Source organism: Tachypleus tridentatus, chromosome 7 (genome assembly GCF_004210375.1).
Source record: "Tachypleus tridentatus isolate NWPU-2018 chromosome 7, ASM421037v1, whole genome shotgun sequence".
Classification (NCBI taxonomy): Eukaryota; Metazoa; Arthropoda; class Merostomata; order Xiphosura; family Limulidae; genus Tachypleus; species Tachypleus tridentatus.
In genome coordinates this window covers 172,137,906-172,144,867 of record NC_134831.1, presented here as the reverse complement: position 1 = coordinate 172,144,867, position 6,962 = coordinate 172,137,906, and the positions used below count along the sequence as shown (strand labels likewise).

The window sequence follows — 6,962 nt, the reverse complement described above, 5'->3', positions numbered from 1 at the left end:
ATATATATGTAAATACGTACACATCAAGTGCAACATCACGAAATAAATTTAAAACATTATAATACAGTAATATTTTCAGACTTTATATCCTCGTGAATTACGCTACAACTTGGCTCTTTGTACATACCTTGACGTACGACTTGTTCATTCCTTATATTTTGCCAAATACAGTTTAACTAGAGATTCTATTCTAGACGAATCTACAGTAGGCTACTGTTAGTATTTATATGTAGATCCGCTAGATGCCGCGCGTTGATTACGTAGAAACCATTCTGCTGAAGAGAGGGGGGGGATTTCCCGGACGTGTCAAATTAATAGACAAGAGACGAAGCCGGAACCTGTAAATTTTATCAGTCAGACCCTTGTATGTGAGTCACCTTGTATGCCACATATACACTTGGAAACAAAGGCGCAGTTTTTTTGTTGTCTTTGTTCTTTGGTTGGGCGTGAACAACAGACCACAGGCCGCCCCTTCTCCACACAAGACAATATTTACTAATCCCATACTTTATAGATAGTTGATTCCTTTCGAATTTTGAAACTTGCGTTACAAATGAAACTCTTTAAAATTGTGCGTTATGAAGAAACAAACAGTTTGGTGTTGTATTACCTTTAACACCAAAGTCGATAGTGAATTATCTATTTACAACGTTTTGCTACTAAAAGTGCGACTCGTCCAATATATCTGTAGAGGGCGCTATTGTCGTTTGTTTATCGCAATTTGATTGCTTTTGAATTTTGCCCAAAGTTACACAAGGGCTATCTGCACTAGCCGTCCCTAATTTAGAAGTGTTAGACAAGAGGAGGCAGCTATTCATCACTACTCTCCGCCAACTCTTGGGATACGATTTTTATCAAAGAATAGTGGGATTGACCGTACATTATAAGGCCCCCTCAGCTGAAAGGGCGAACATATTCGGTGTGACGGAGATTCGATACCGCGACATTCAAATTACGAGTGGATCGTCCTAACCATCTGGCGATGCCAGGCCTCGTTTCTAAGACTAAACCTAGCCTGTAAACTTCCACGAAGACAGATTCTCTGCTTCCTACTACGAGTCCACAGGTGCGTATGTGCGCACGTGCGTGTATATTGATAAAACGCTTGGACAGGCCAACGCTATCTAGTGAAAGGAACAGAATGTACAATATTGTTAGGCTAACCTTCAGAACAATGACACAATTAACCACTGCAGTAACGTTTTGCTCAAACGCACTCTTTTCAGAATCAAGCGTAACAACGCGTTTTGTGGAAAAGCTTGGACTGAGACACTTACAATTACAGAGTGAAAGAACTTCATTGTTTATATATTTATTTTTATTTACTTCAGAGTATAGGATAATAGCTCCACTTTCAAGGAAAGTTACTTCGGTCAACATCCAACTTTACATATATTTATTTTCATACTTATTAGTTGTTTGTTTTTGAATTTCGCGCAAAGTTACACAAGGGCTATCTGCGTTAACCACCCCTAATTTATCAGTGTAAGACTACAGAGAAGGAAGCTAGTCATCACCACCTACCTAACGTAAAGTTAGATAACTACAAAACGTTAAAACCTGTACCAAATACAGGGAAAAACATTAGTTTTATTATTATTAAGTTTCAATTATACTTCACGAAAAACATTAAGAACCAACATTCTATAATTAGTAGTGAAAATTTTGTTCGATGTAGCTCATCGATAAGTGTGGATACGATAGAAGTCAGGGTTAGATACTTGTCAGATGTAAAGCATAGCCGAAGATTTATTTACACTGCAAAATAAACAAAAAGATCGTTCTACGTGGAATGTTACAAAATGTTAATACAAGTACAAGAAAGTTACAAAACCGTGCAAGATAAAATAAAATATAAATTGTGAAATCGGGGCGAAATGAAACAGTTTTAATTTGATTATAATTGATGTATGAAGTGTCCCAAACTAAAATAAAAGAAACTTTGCTAATTTAATATGGTAAAAATTGTTACAAGCTGGAATTAATTCTTAATAACAATATTATATAGTATTATATAATAGCTCTTAAAAGTACTTGAAATACTTGAGTATACTTAAATAAAAACAAAATAGTTGCATGAAGTTTGTTCGTTTTTAAATTTCGCGCAAAGCTACAAGAGGGCTATCTGCGCTAGTCATTCCTAATTTAGCAGAGTGAGATTAAAGGGAAGGCAAGTAGTCATCACCACCCACTACCAACTCTTGGGCTACTCTTTTTACCAAGAAATAGTGGAATTGACCGTTACATTATAACGCTCCTACAGCTGAAAGGGCGAGCATGTTTGTTGTGACGGAGATTCGAACCCGCAATCTTTACACTATTAGAAAATCATAGAAAGAAGCTACCTACTTAGTACAAACTTTCACTTCTTTCTCTTATCCTTTCAAGAATTTTTGTTTGTTTGTAGCTAAGCATAACGGGCTATCTGCGCTGTGTCCATAACGTGTATCAAAACCAGGTTTTTAGCTATACAAGTATTCAGGCGTACCGCTGAGCCATCAGGAGGCGCATTTTAAAGTATAAAAAATTACTGCTTAGAACACTACAAACAGGTTCCAATAAATCATCTGTAGGAAATATAAAAACTGTATAAACCCTGCGTCATAAAACTGGACGCCGAGACAGGTAGAGTCATTTATAAACTTGAAAGCCTACAACGCTAATAACACGAGTCAAATTCCGGCAGTAAACACAGTACGGATAGCGTAACAACAAACGTACTCTTCCTAAACTCACTAGTTGGCTTCTGTTAGTTGTGTTACTACATATGAAACTTTTCTTCTGTCTATCTCACATCTCATCATTCTTCTTGCTTCAGTGTTACTACATGAAACTTTTCTTCTGTCTATCTCATTTTACTTTGAGCCTATTTCATTTTATTTTGAATGGGCAATCACTTTGGACTTATTGCAAAGGTTTTCTGGACTGGTCGTGGCCCACTAGTTAATGTACCCAAATTGTGGATTCAAGAGTTCCCATTCGCGTCCCGCTGCTACAAATAAAATAAACAAAAAAATCGCGTGGATGCGTTATAAGAGTAACGATTAAATATCATTATCAGATTAGAACAGCCCAAGGATTGGCAGCGACTTAAGTCTAGTCTTATGTGTTCAATATTAAGGACGGCTCGCGCAGATGGCCTTTATACAAGTTTGTGAGAATACCCAAAAGAAAGCAAACCATATTTATAAGTTACATCATCTCTGGCAACTTGTGATTTTTGTGTTCACACTTGATATCGAAGTATAGTAAGACTGGCAACCTTAAAGATAATATCTTATACGTCAACCACCCTATATAAGCCTTATCAAGTGCCGACAAGGCCTGTCGCCTAATACCAGGGCTCGACAAGCTGATTATGACAAATACAGTAGTGGTCTATGGATTTATTTTTTGGATAAGAATCCATAACGCAACATGATTTATATTATTATACATTTTAAACACTAAATATGTTGTTTTCTTTTTGTTATCATTAGAATTATTCTGCTTGAATTAAGTTTATTATTTTTCAATAGAATTGGCAAATCAGAGACAGTATTAATCGTGTTACTGTATAATGGCTCAGTATGGGGTCTGTCCACCAGCTCAATTCCCAGTTCGGTGAGCGTAACCATTTCAGCTACATTTTTTTTTCTTCTTCTATTGGAAAAAGTCGCCAACAATTATCATGTTTTCGTCACAACTTTTATAAGTTAGCTAATCTTATTTCTAGGCGCTTCGACATTTTTCTTTTTACGCTTTTAGTCTTCAAAATATATTATTTTACTTCTATCTAGATGAAAGTAAGCAACTTAGATACACAAGGTGCATTACACGATCACAAACTGTTCAAACTTACACGCGGTATACATTTTTGCTTCAAAGAAAGTGAATTTTTATGACTACGAACAATGATAAAAAACAAACCTTGGTACCAGTTAGTTACGTCATTATAGTCTCTCAGTTACCATTTTAAATATGATGTTTTACATTGACAGTGCGACTACGTTTACACTTCAATATGTGATCAGTTGTCGTTGTTAATTGCAAATAAAGAGTTTAGAATTTCAACAATTAAAATATTAATAAATTAGAACAGTGAAATACAAGTGGTTATGAAGCAGGAGGGACAACAATAAGGCGTCTTTGTTCAGTCATAAACTAAGACAAAAACATCAACCAAAACCACAATACGGTATTCGGACTTTTAAATAAGAAAAACAAAAAAAAATCCAAGAGAGGGCGTTATAACTATTAATTTGTTTGTTTTTGAATTTCATGCAAAGCTACGCGAGGGCTACCTGCACTAGCCATCCCTAATTTAACAGTGTAAGACTAGAAGGAAGGCAGCTAGTCATCATCACCCACCGTCAACTCTTGGGCTACTTTATTACTGACTAATAGTGGGATTGATCGCACATTATAACGCGCCCACGGCTGAAAAGGCGAGCATGTTTGGTGTAACGGGGTATAAGTATTGAAAACAGCTTCTTGAGAACGTAAATTTTTCTGAGTTAGTAGAACAATAATAGCTCAAAAACTGGAACTTTACATGAAAATTTAGTGCTTGAAGGTTAAAATAGAGATTACACAAAACGAATAAAATTAAATAGAAAATACAGAAAGACTTCTTTTTATCGGGGCAAAGAAAGGAAAAACAAGAGTGCATGGAAAACAATAAAATTTTCGTACAATATCAGTGCACGGCCTTGTTCACCACCTGGCATTTCGATGCAGGGGGCAGCACCTGTTCAACAGGGTGTCCTCGGTCAATCGTATCCTTGACTTGGAGGTAATATATTGCACTTACGTCAGTTTAGCTTGTCTGATTGTTTTTATTATTATTATTGTCAGTTACCCTGAATAAGGCCAAATTCCAGAAAACATTCTATTGTAAGTAAACGCTCCAGAAGAAGGAAGACCTTAATCCATAAAATTTACAAAATTATCTCATCTATTTCCATGAGTTTTATTTTCAGTTACCCCACATCCGATGGTTCAACGTTAAATCCATGGGATTATAGCGCTAAAATTCGAGTTCTGATACTCGTGGAGTGCAGATAACCAAAAACGTTAGAACATAAATGGACATAGATAGGAGTTGTGAATTCACATAAATAAACATTTGTGAAAGCAATACCCTCTGTTTTGTTGTATTCAACATTCTTATTAAAGTTAACTTCGTTTAAACCATTTTTTTTTAATTACTGCTCGTTATTAATAATACCTAGTAAAACGAATACTCCGTTAGAAACTATGTCGCCTTAGTTAAATGGGTTAATAACATTGTTTTGGTTTTTGTGTTATAACAAAGAACGAGAAATATTCAAACATTTTGCTCCTACAGTCACAAACTTGTGACTCGGTGATTACCTTGATATTGTCATAAAAGGAAACACTGTTATATTATTGTTAAGTTCTAATGAGGAGATATTTGAAATACCATTTTGATAAAAAAAATCAGAACCATTCCTCCATAGGCAGTGCTGCCCTCTGCCTGATGTTACGCAGCAGAAGGCTGAAAATAATTTAAACATTGTTTGTTTCAAAGACCGACGTTAAAAATTAAAATAAATCTTTCCTCTTTTTCCCCTAGTTGAATTTTCCTTGCTATGTACAGGGTGTTCGGAAAGTCACTGTGCAGTTATATATTTATTAACAGACAAAACTGCACAGTGACTTTCCGAACACCCTGTAATTGCACAGGTCACCTCTCAAAATAAATTTGATAACAGTAGGAGGTAAAAACATAATGGCTTTTGAAACATATGTTCTAACAAGCGCTATATAACTTTTCAGATCATAAATATTATTAGCTGAACGTAGAATAACTACATTTTTATTGGCCAGTATCCAAAATATTAGTTTATGAGGCTTGTACAAGTTTATAAATGTTACTCCCTATTGGTCTAATATAGCTCATTTGGAGGTTATGGTGCGAATATCATAGTGACCATGAACCCTCAATAACCTCGGGGGAATGCAACTTGAGATAACCATGACCTTTGACCTCAAAAGCCACAGCTGCAAAAATATTTGTCTACAGTATTCCCTGCTATCACTAAGGTGGACAAAAACAGATTCCACAAAGACTCCAGTGACTCTTGGGCTACTCTTTAACAACGAATAGTGGGATAGATTGTAACATAATACTCCCTCAACTGAAAGGACAAGCAAGTTCGAATCCTGGCTTTTAGGGCAATCGACTCGCAAAACCCTGCCCCTAAACATATAGACTGTGGATACTTTACATTGGAGAAAAATTTCAATAAGCATTCTACAAAAATAAAACAATATTCAAAATCATTTCCCTTGTATGTGAGTTCATGGTTCAAAATAAACACCATTTCGTTTTTTCATATTTTAAAATCGTAAACAGAGAAGATTACATAAATAGAAAAAAAAATTCTATTTGTTAAAAAATAAAAACAATGTTAAACACTCTTCACCTGAGCAAACATATTCATTACAATTTTCTGTAACAGTTGTCTTCGATATAGTTTTATTTTATCCCAAACGATCTACAGGTGACCTAAGTCCCTTCCCATCCATATATCTTATGTATCTGTGTGCTGTCCCTCATTCTCGCTGCATAATATTATGCGTACTTGTCACAATACGCTCTTCAAGTGTAAATTGACTTACATCGGCCATATTTCTCTGAAAAAAAGAAACAAATTTATAATACATGCGTAATTGAATATAACATATGGATGGGTACGGACTTACGGGCCACCCTGTAGTATGCTGTGTAAAATCTTCGTTCCATTGTTCAATCGTATCTACCTGACAATGAGGGTAAACCTAACAAAATGCATTATTTTAAATAATATTTTTAATCTTAAAACCACATTACTGGTTTTACCCGTTACAAAATTTTAATTAAAAAAAAACGTATTTACACGAGACGTTACAGATAAAGCTGTATGCACTAACCGATTATTTCGTGAAAGATTATCCAAACCCAAGGCTTAGTAATT

At 35.3% G+C, this 6,962-nt stretch overlaps 1 pseudogene across 4 annotated transcripts in view; it reads left to right on the top strand.

The window, feature by feature from the left end:
- The first annotated feature begins 407 nt into the window (after positions 1-407).
- LOC143257250 (histone-lysine N-methyltransferase SETMAR pseudogene) overlaps positions 408-6,962 on the top strand; it is a 54,749-nt pseudogene continuing 48,194 nt past the window's right edge. For all 4 annotated transcript variants that reach the window (XR_013031744.1, XR_013031743.1, XR_013031742.1 and 1 more), the window contains exon 1: positions 408-1,066. The product of XR_013031744.1 is annotated as a histone-lysine N-methyltransferase SETMAR pseudogene, transcript variant X4 (transcript). The remainder of the gene's footprint in view (positions 1,067-6,962) is intronic.